Raw genomic sequence first — 12,077 nt, forward strand, 5'->3', positions numbered from 1 at the left:
CATGGACTTGAGGTGATTATGATGTGTCAGTTCTAGCAAATGTAGCAAATATACCACGGGAGAATGTTGATGGCGGGGGGCACTATACAGGGAAGCGTGGTGTGCTAAAGTTCATGGGGTCACAAAGAGTCGAACATAACTTAGTGACAGAACGACAACAACAAGCATGGTACGTGGAAATCTTTGTACCTTCCTCTCACTTTCTCTGTGAACCTTGCTGCTGCTTCAGTCGTGTCCAACTCTGTGCGACCCCATGGACAGCAGCCCACCAGGCTCCTCCGTCCACAGGATTCCTCTAGGCAAGAGGACTGGAGTGGGTTGCCATTTCCTTCTCCACTGGAAATGCTTTACTCAGAGAATAAATTGCTGTAGACAAAGTCAGCCACACAACAAGTCACTCTTAGATGCTTGCGCGCTTTCCTGAAAGAGACAAAGAGGCAGGTTTCAGCCGTCGGTACCATCGTGAGCATCCTGGGTCCTTAAACTGCTCTAAAAAAAATAAAGTTCAAAATTTTCCAAAAAAAGATTTATATGGGCAAAAAAGAGGAACCAAGATGCTGAAGAAATGTCAAATTTTAGGGCTAGAGCAGGAAAACTAAAGATAAGCCTAGAACATTGTGAAGAAACTAAGGAAATGCTCAAAATTTGACAGGGTTATGCTAAAAGGATATAGAAACTGGCCCAAAGAGGCTCCCACTTGCCATGCTGGGGACAATTTGAACATGAAAATACATACTACAGTAACAGATTATAGCCTATCGAATAAAACAAGAATCCATGAGCTCATTGTGATATAAACCAGCAGGGAGAGAAGAAACTTCTTCCTCTGCAGTACAACGCCATCCAATAAGTGTAAAAAGGAATGATACAAATGGGAAAACCACTTACCAACCTGACAGTGGTTCAGACTGGAGTTGTCGATAAAGGTGAAGAACAGGTAAAGTTTCAATGAGGAAGAGCATTTTAGCATATTACTGCAACGTTTCCCAATCATTGAAAAGAAAAATGATAGCTTTACAGTGACTATACCAACATAACTAGATGATCAAGGTTACCGTCATCAGCTATGGGAAAGACTGACATAATGAGAAAACCAAAGTTTATCAGCAATGCATGCCTGAGTCTGGGAATAAGGACACATCCAGTGGGACTGGGTTGAGTGCCAGTGTGCAGGCCTGCATTCTCTTAAACTCTCAAGGACATGGTAGACAGAATGACTGAGGAGCAGTTCCAGACTGGAGGAGGCAGAAGAAACATGGCAACCAATCACAATGTGTGAAAATCCTGGGCCTGAAGACCGGAAAAGACATTTTCAAGACAAGTAGCAAAACAAATTTGAATAGGTTCTTTGAATGATAGCGTTGTATCAGTGTTGATTTCTCAACCTCTTGAGGTGTCCTCGTTTAGAGAAATACACATGAAGATATTTAGGGGTGATGTAGAATCAGGTCTGAAGCTTGTAGTCACATGGTTCAGAAAAAGACTAAATGTGTGTTTGTGTGTGCAAGTGTGAGAGAGAGAGAGAGAGAAATGTTAAAACCTGATGAATCTGGGTGAAGGAATATGGGAGCTTTTTTGGACTGTACTTGCAACTCTTCTGTGAGTCTGAAATTATTCTGATATCATGTTTTAAATGAAAGTTGCCAAGTTCTGACAGAACTGTAAAGCAGTGGTTCTCAAATTTGGGGAATCTCAGTCATAAGCACCTCTGACAATCTGACAAAATCTGCAGGCTTTTTTCCCAGAAAAATTGCATAAACTCAAAATGTTGCATACAGTTTTCTGAGAGTTCATGGATGCCTTCAAGTCTATGCGAAAACCTCAGGTTAAAAGAGTTTCTCGTAAACGCACACACCTATGGGCACCTTATCTTTGACAAGGGAGGCAAGAATATACAGTAGGGCAAAGATAGTTTCTTCAATAAGTGGTGCTGGGAAAACTGGACAATTACATGCAAAAGAATGAAATTAAAACACTTCCTAATGCCAAAGATAAACTCAAAATGAATTAAAGACCTAAATGTAAGGCCAGAAATTACAAAACTCTTAGAGGAAAACATAGACAGAACACTATGACATAAATTACAGAAAGATCTTCTATGACCCAGCAGTCAGAGGAATGGAAATAAAATAAACAAGGGGGGCCTAATTAAACGTATAAACTTCTACACAGCAAAGGAAACTATAAACAAGGTGAAAAGCCAATCTTTAGAATGGAAGAAAATAATAGCAAATGAAGCAACTAACAAAGGAATTAATTTCTGAACTATATAAGCAGCTCATAAAACTGAATATCACAAAAGCAAACAACCCAATCCAAAGTGGGCAAAAGACCTAAAGAGACAGTTCTCCAAAGAAGACATACAAATGGCTAATGAACACAACGATGCTCGACATCGCTCATTATGAGAGAAATGCAAATCAAAACTACAGCGAGATACCACCTTACACCGGTCAGAATGGCCTTAATCAAAAAATTCATAGACAATAAACGCTAGACAGGCTGTGGAGAAAAGGGAAAACTTTTGCGCTATTGGTGGGAATATAATTTGATACAGCCACTCTGGAAGACAGTATGAAGACTGCTCAAAAAACTGGGAATAGAACTACCATATGACCCAGCAGTCCTACTTCTTGGCATATACCCTGAGGAAATCAAAATTGAAAAAGGCCCATGTACCCCAGTGTTCATAGCAGCACTGTTTACAATAGCTGGGACATGGAAGCAACCTAGATGTCCGTCATCAGACGAATGGATAAAGAAACTGGTACATATATACAATGGAATATTACTCAGCTGTAAAAGGAATGCATTTGAGTCAGTTCTAATGAGGTGGATGAGCCTAGAGCCTATTATACAGAGTCAAGTGAGTCAAAGAGAAAAACAATGTGTATTAACGCATATATATGGAATCTAGAAAGATGGTACTGATAAACCTATTTGCAAAGCAAAATGGAGACGCAGACAGAGAACAGACTTGTGAGCATGCGCGGGGGAGGGAAGAAGAGGATGGGATAAATGGAGAGAGTAACATGGAAGCGTGTACACCATATGTAAAACAGACAATCAACAGGAATTAGCCGTGTGACTCGGAACTCAAATCGGGGCTCTGTAACAACCTAGAGGGATGGGAAGGGGTGGGAGCTGAGAGGGAGTTTAAAGAGGGAGGGGAGACACCTATACCTGTGGCTGACCCATGTGGATGTATGGCAGAGGACCACACAGTATTGTGAAGCAATTTTCCTTCCATTAAAAATAAATATGTTTGGAGGGGGAAAAAGACACACCACTTCTCATTTAAAGTATTGAGAAAAATGATGATGTTCACTTTCTCTTTCTAAGAATATTTATTTAGACCAATAGTTGAAAATACTTGATAAAATATTAAAAATATATTTGTAAAGCCACTGATGCATAGACAAAAAATAGTAAAACAACTAACAGGCCAGAATCTAAGGACCTGATGTAAATGCAACACAGCCGTGACTTTTGCTCTGCTGATACAGGCAAACTTTGAACTTGTGTATTGACAGATTCCAGGGGCAAGAATAACATCAAAGCCCAGAGCCTGCCCAAGGGGAAACAACTATTAAAAGGCCTTCTACCGGGATCCTCCCCCAAGGCCCACAGAGCTGCTATCTCAAGAGTATTAGTGAACCAAAAGGCAAGCCCCTCTCTGAAAGTTCTAGGAAAAGTTGGTTTTGCTGAGCCTTATGAAAATTGTACCCATGAACCAGCCCTGGCATGGACTGCATCTGAAATTCATAACACCCCAGTGACCAAATAATCTCAAGCAGTAAACGTCATTGAAAATGATCTTGTACTGCTGGGACCCCTAAGGATCTGGCAGAAGCAAACACAAATTCTCTCCAGAGGAAAGCACTTGATTTCTCGCTGCGTTAGTCTGCTAGGGCTGCCCTAAAAGAATACTACACGCTGGAGGATTCAGCAACAGAAATGTATTTCTCACAGTTATGGAGGCTAGAAGTCCAAGACCAAGGTGCCATAAAGGTCAGCTTCTCCTGAGGCCTCGCCCCTGGACTTGCAGATGGAGACCTTCTCTGTGTGTCTTCACATGACCTCTTCTCTGTGCTCACGCGTGTCTGGTGTCTCTTCCTGTAAGGACACCAGTTCTATTGGATGAGGGCCCTCCTCTTACAACCTCCTTTAACCTGAATTACCTCCTTAAAGTCTCCATCTCCAAAGACAATCACACTGAGGGCTAGGGCTTCAACAAATTAATTTGAGGGAGCCAGCTCAGTCTGTAAGACTAGCCTTCAAACAACTTTCACAAATGGACTCACAAAGAAGTTGAGCTGCACATTAAACATGACCAAATATATGCGTGAAGAAGAACTGACAACAGATAACAGAACCCATCCAACAAGGACTTCAGATATGGGGATTACCAGAAAATATTATAAAGAACCTAGGGGGTGGGGGGAGGTTCAAGTGGGAGGGGACATATGTACAGCTATGGCTGGTTCATCTTGATATTTGGCAGAAACCAATACAACACTGTAAAGTAAATATCTTCCAATTAATAATTTTTAAAAGATTATAAAGAAATCATACTTACTTGGATCTTTTCTTAAAGTGATGGAACAACTTAAAAATAGCAATTTTACTCCAGAATTATATCTTTGCTACCATTTAAACATACAATGAGAAAGTTTATTTATCAAGCAATGAAGTTAACAATTTTTTAAGGTATGCACAAGCAAAATCTTTAGAGAATTCTGAACTTAGCATAAATGAGGCTACATCTGCCCTTGTGCATTTGGAAGTCTGTGGCCTTGGATCTTCAACAGCAGTGCCTTCACCCACCCACCCCCACCCTCAACCACCCACCTTTCATTAATTGATGTTTCCCTTAGGCCAACACAGGTGTGGACATGTAGCAGTAACTCAATAAATATTGGCTGAATAAACAAAGCATAATATTCCAGGAGGTACTTTTTGTTGCTGAAATAGCAACATGTGTATGAATGCCTTTCTTAGCAAGAGATTCAATTATATGGCAGCTGAAATATCAGCTGAGCAATAATGATGTATTAGATTTGTGTGTCTGTACTTTTATATCTGTTCTCAGTAATAATGAATTCAATTTCAGTGCTTCAGACAGTCTCAACAAGGAGGTACATTGAATCAAATCAAATCATCAAAACAAAGTACCAAGTGTTTCTTATTCCTAACACATTCAGATACAATATTCACATAAAAATTACTTGCAATTTAAGCCAAAGTGTTGCTGAGATGAAGGCCCTCAAGACCAGTTTTTTTCCTGCACATTTTTTATGAACATTTCAAACGTACAGACCTTGGAGAAGGAAATGGCAACCCACTCCAGTATTCTTGTTGGGGGAATCCCATGGTCAGAGAAGCCTGGCAGGCTACATTTACAGACCATGGGGTCGCAAGGGTCAGACACGACTTAGTGACTAAATCACCAACCAAACGTACAGAAAACGTGAAGGAATAGTGCAATGAACACCTATATGCTCTCAGCCTAAATTCAACAGTTCTTAACATTTAGTCATAAGGATTTTTAAAACAGTTTCTTGTTTGTTTGCTTGTCTGTTTTCGCCGTACTAGGCCTTTGTGGCTGCCTGTGGGCTTTCCCTCGCTACGGCGAGCCAGGCCTGCTCTCTAGTTGCAGCACAGGGCTTCTTATGCGGTGGTTTCTCTTTTTGCAGAGCACAGGCTCTAGGTTACACAGGCTCAGTGCTTGTGGCTAACGGGCTTAGTCGCCCCACGGCATGTGGAATCATCCCAGACCAGGGGCTGAACCCATGTCCCCTGCATTGGCAGGTGGATTCTTAACCCCTGGACCACCAGGGAAGTTGAAGCCATGTATTTTAATCATAGCGTTTTTCTGTGTCATCTGAAAAAATGTGTGTGAACAACTTTCTCCCTAAGCCCTTTAGCATGTATCTCCTACAGTTAATGTCCTTTAAAGCCATCATATCTAGAAACTAAAGTCTCTATAATTGTCCCAAAAATGTCTTTTATAGTTTTGTTATGATTTTTTCGAACAAGTAGCCAACTGACCTTCATACATTGCTGCTGGTTTAAGCCTATGTAGTCTCCCTTAATCTAAAATGGTCCTTGTACTTTTCGTATTCCGATGACAATGCCTGTTGGAAAATCACAGGACAGTTGTTTTATACAATATTCTTCATTCTAGATTTGCCTGATTGATTTGTCCTGGTTTCATTTAACTGTTCCTTTAGCCTCTGTATTTCCTATAAACTGGAAGTTAGCCTAGAGGCTTGATGCAACTCAAGACCCCGGTTCAATTCCTAGGTCAGGAAGATCCACTGGAGAAGGGATAGGCTACCCACTCCAGTATTCTTGGGTTTCCCTTATGGCTTAGCTCGTAAAGAATCTGCTTGCAATGTGGGAGACTTGGGTTCGATCCCTGGGTTTGGAAGATCCTCTGGAGAAGGGAAAGGCTACCCACCCCAGTATTCTGGTCTGGAGAATTCCAGGGACTGTATTGTCCATGGGGTCGCAAAGAGTCAGACACGACTGAGCGACTTTCACTGTCAAGAAGAATATTTCAAAGATGATGTGTTTTTCATATGGTAGCACATCAGGAATTCAGAATGTCAGATTGGACCATGATTACTGTTACTGAGTCGATCAGTTGGTTGAAGTAATGGTTACTGAGTCTCACCACTCATTAATAATCAGTGGAGTAGGGACTTCCCTGCTGGTCCAGTGGTTAGGACTCTGTGCTTCCAATTCAGGGGGCTTGGGTTCGATCACCAGTCATGGAACTAAGATCCCACATGCCTGTGGCACAATCAAAAACCTATTTTTATTATTATTATTTAGGCTGTGCTGGGTCTTCCTTGCTGTGCAGGCTTGTCTCTCCTTATGGCTATTGAGGGGTACTCTTTAGCTTGATGTACGGGTTTCTCTTTGCGGTGGCTTCTTTTGCTGCAGAGCAGAGGCTCTAGACCACAGGCTCGAGAGTTGGGGCACACGGGCTTAGTTGCTCTGCAGCATGCAGGATCTTACTGGACCAGGGATCAAACCTGTGTCTCCTGCATTTTGGCAGGCAAATTCTTTACCACTTATCCACCAGGGAAGCCCCCAAAACATATTTTTTAAGTAAAAACAAAATCTGTGGAGTAAAACACAAAAGCTATAGTCCTTCACTTATATCTTTTTCACGAGTAGGACAATCAAATTTTTAAATTATTCTTTAATTTGAAAGTGCATGCTATCATTGAAAACATTCTTATTGATATTCACAATGACAAGTGTATTTTTACAAAATCTCCTGAGCTCTTTATTAAAAACTTCTCCTGTAATTTTCCCAGTGAGAGACAACCTTGTTCTGTTTGTGTCAATCTCCTAATCCTTGCAAAGAAAGAATGAAGAAAGGAAAAGAGAGAGAAAGAAAGAAAGGGGAAGGAAAGAAGGAGAGAGAGAAAAAGAAAGGATAATCACTGTTGACTCCTACAGGTCTTCCCAAGGGACAGCATCCTGACTGTCCATGTGATGTAACTGGGCCTTGAAAGTTCCTTCTGAAGAGACCAGTGGTAGAAAAAGAGAAGTTGAGTGTAAGTCCCACAAATTTAAACTGAGTTGCCACATCTGACCTTATTACTCAATGAAGCAGCTAAAGGAGATGCTCTATTTGGTACCCTGGCCACAAAAGCTCACCCACATGCCCCTCAATGATTGTAAAAGAGCAGAATGTGAGGAGGACCACAGAGGACATGCACAACAAAGGATTCTGTACTCTCTGCTGTAACTTCAAACAAGTCAGTAAGTCCTGGGCAAACACGGCTGAACCCTGGGATAAAGCAAAGTGTCAGCAGGCGAGCTGGTGGCTAACAGAGACCAGAGTCCATTACAGTCAGCAGTTGGCACAAGTTCTGAGATTGCAAATAAAGCCAGGAAGGAGATGGAATCTGACATTCCCTCATTCTGCCAACACAGAAGACACAGTGCAAACACCTGCCGGTACATTTCCTCTTCAATAGGTCTCCCTTCCAAAGTCAAGTATGATTTCTGAGGGGTAAATACTGGGCTTCTCCACCATAGGATTTCTGAGTGCCTTTAATCTATTTAAATGTGTTGAGGATCCACAGAGAGAGGATACGGTCACCAGTGTTGTTCACACATCCTCGATCACTGAACTCTTTTCTCAGAGGCCATCTCACACAGCTGGAGTGCCTTGGCACGCACTCTGCAAAATGCTGAACCATACAAGTCCCAAGGACCCCAAGGATAAATGGACCAAGAAGTCCATCTTTGATAGTAGAAAAGCATCTATGTTGGCCATGAAAACTTCCACATCCAGAGGATCCTTTAGCCCAGGAATTTCATGAAACCCTGTTGGATATCCCAGCTATGTCAGATTACCACAGGCTGGCAACGAATGCTATCTCCAAGGGTGAATGGATGATGGGCTGTTCCATTTGAGCTCATCGGTTCAGCCCTAGAACATTCCAGGAGCTCCACAGCACACAACAAGCATTTTCAGGGGTGAACTCTGAATGTCTTAATGTTCTCGCCTTGGGAAGATGAGTGTCATGGGCTAAAGGGTGGCCCTCCAAAACACATCCTTGGAACCTGTAAGTGTAACCTTATTTAGAAAAAGTCTTTGCAGATGTAATTAAGGATTTGGGGATGAGATCATCTTGGATTATCCAAGAGTTAGTGAAAGTGTTAGTCACTCAGTCATGTCCAACTCTTTGCAACCTCATGGACTACAGACCACCAGGCTCTTCTGTCCATGGGAAAACTGAAGTGGGTAGCCACTACTTTCTCCAGAGGATCCTCCGAACCCAGGGATTGAACTCAGGTCTCCTGCACTGTAGGTGAAGAGCCTAAGCTACTCCATCTTGTAAAAGAACTCCATTTTGTAAAGGTTTCGGGCAAACAGACTTAGACTTTGGATATTACCTAACCTTGCCCCACTGCTCACGAGCCAATGGGCCCTTAGGTTAAACCTCCTGACTTTACATTCAGGAACTTGTGATTTACCTTGGAAGTAAAAACCAATCAGGAATCCACACACAACCCTATAGAAGAAGGTAACCAATCAGTTATCCTTCAGCCTGAACACCCTCTAAAGCAACCAATCAGTTGTCCTTCAGCCTGAACACCCCCTTTTTTACCCTTTTACCTGGATATTCCCTATATAAGCAGTGTAGCCCAAAACTCGGGGCTCCCTCCCTATAGCCGCTATGTCGGTGCCGGTGGGAGCCCCAGCTCGAGCTTGGTAATAAAAACTCTCTTGCTTTTGCATCGGATACCGGCTCCCTGGTGGTCATTCAGAGATTTCGCAATTTGGGCATAACACAGGCAGACTCTTTGCCATCTGAGCTAGATTATCCGGGTGGACCATGAATCCACTGGCAGTGTCCTTATTAGAATGAGGCAGAGGGAGATCTGAGACACACAGAGAAGAAGGCCACGTGAAGATGAAAGCGGAGATTGGCGTGGTGCGGCCACAGGTCGAGGAACACCAGCAACCACTCGAAGTTGAAGGAAACAAGCAATGAATGCTTCTCAGGGCCTCTGCAAGAAACGTTGCCCTCCCAACATCTTAATCTCAGACTTCTCAACCCCAGACCTGTGAGAGATGAATTTCCATTCTTTTAAGACACCCGGTTTGCAGCAATTTGCTACAGTGGCCACAGGAAACTAATATGCATGCCTCACCACCCATCTGAACCTCAGTGTTGACTTACTGGCTCCAGGGGCTACAACCAAATCTCCAGGGTCTACAACCAAATCTCCAGGGTCAACCCCTCTGCCACATGTGGTTACGCGCAGCCTCCAGAGGCAGCTCCGGGGGCCCCAAGGGATGGTGGTCTCTTTAATCGATGAGTCTCCTGAAATATGCATTTTCCTCTGATACTTTGGATTCTAATCTGAAACTGTGTAGTTGCCCTAAAGTGAAGTGCTTCCCAGAAATTTTTATCTTAGGTAGTGTGGAGCCCAAAGGAAACTTCAGGGGTTACCTGGCACCCCTCACTCCTGTATTTATGGACACCATTATGCTCTTAAGCTGAATTTCTTATGTTGTCTTCTTTTATGCCTTCATTATCATTAAACATTTACTGAGCATTTATTTTGTGAAATATGTTTTTAAACCCAGAAGATAAGCCCGTCTGGTATGGCTAAGACCGGATTCCTGTGCTTAAGGGTTATCACTGAATTAGGACAACTATCTATGGCACCCCACTCTGGTACTCTTGCCTGGAAAATCCCATGGACTGAGGAGCCTGGTAGGCTGCAGTCCGTGGGGTCGCTAAGAGTCGGACATGACTGAGCAACTTCACTTTGACTTTTCACTTTCATGCATTGGAGAAGGAAACGGCAACCCACTCCAGTATTCTTGCCTAGAGAATCCCAGGGATGGGGGAGCCTGGTGGACTGCCATCTATGGGGTCGCACAGAGTCGGACACGACAGAAGCGACTTAGCAGCAGCAGCAGGACGACTATCTGGTTTTAACGGCATCCCTGGTGGCTCAGACAGTAAAGAATCTGCCTACAAAGCAGGTGAGCAGGGTTCAATCCCTTAATCGGGAAGATGCCCTGGAGAAGGGAATGGCAACCCACTCCAGGACTCTTGCCTGGAAAATTCTGTGGACAGAGGAGCCTGGTGGGCTACAGTCTGTGGGATTGCAAAGATTAGGACACAACTGAGCAACTTAGCATGCATGCACAAACACACTCACACATTACTAGGAAAAAAAACTTTTTACAGCCTCACTATGGAAACCCATGCCATGATTAACATTCTGACTGCTTAAATGTAACTCTGGGGTCTAACTAGAATTTCGACACTTCTTAGGTTCTAAATTTCTAGATTTCTTAGGTTGAAGTCTTCTTTTTGCACAGACTTTAAGCATATGACCACACAGACGTGTTATCTGTGTGTGTAAAGCTCTTCATCCCCCCTTCTCCTAGCAATAAGATCCGCCTCTCTTTCAGAGAATGGCTCCTTCTTCACTCTAAACTCAGAGTTTTAGGGGACCTGCCAGGCTGCCCACTGGCCTATGCCCCATTTTCTCCTCTGCCCCTGGGGAAGGCATGCAGTCTAGGCTGGACCAAACATATACCCTCCTCGTGCCCACGAATGACGTGTTTCCATTGCTGGCCCCTTCAATCCACTCATCACCACCCTTCTTCACCCTAGTCTGAGGCTAGATGTCAGACACTTCTACTGACATGGATCTTAACGGTACGCTTAGTTTCATTTTTTCACCAATTATTCAGAAACTCTAAAATAATATTAAAAAAAATTTTAACATTGACCAATCACTTGCCGAGTGCCAGGCACAGTCCAGTGAACTTGACCCACATTAACTCATTCAATTCTCCACAGTCTGAAGGGAACACTCAGGTCCAATGAGTTACTCAGTGAAGTGGCCTCACATGGCGTTTAGAACCTGTGTCAGTAACAAGCTGTGAGTTCCCGACTCACAAGAGACTCTGTGAGTCCCCATCAGAGGTGCCCTACACCCTGTATCTCTGAGTTCAGATGGGTGTTTAACCTGTGATGCTTCAGACCCCCTTCTCCTGGGTGGTCCTCAGAGGTGCCCCCCCCTACACTGCACAGTGCCTCACTCCCTCCTTAACAGGACCGAAAGGACTCCTCTCCTGACTGTCTCCCATCTAGGTATTCATTGAGACCCTGAATATACAAACTGACAACAGCCAGGCCGTATATGACAATAGAACTCTGACCACAACCTGCTGCAAACAACCAGGGGAAGCCAAACCACAACCACTGCAGCAAGCAACCCAGACGGTCAGCATCCCTAATTTTTGGCCCTGTTTCCAGTGCAGGACCAATCAGAAAACGCCAAATAAGCAATCCTAGCCAATCATACAGGATGACACCCCCCACCCCCACCCCCTTAGGCAGCCTCCAGTTTCCCCATGACAACAGCCTCGGATCAGGGCGCACCTGCAGGCTTCCCATTTTCTTTTTTAGCGCTTGGCCACTCCTCCCCGTGTCTTTGAGCCTCTGCCAAACACTGGAGGGTGGCTGACTGCTCCATCAGCAAGCTCTGAATAAGCAGCCTTTGTTTTTCTCCTT

Source organism: Capra hircus, chromosome 20 (genome assembly GCF_001704415.2).
Source record: "Capra hircus breed San Clemente chromosome 20, ASM170441v1, whole genome shotgun sequence".
Taxonomy (NCBI): Eukaryota; Metazoa; Chordata; class Mammalia; order Artiodactyla; family Bovidae; genus Capra; species Capra hircus.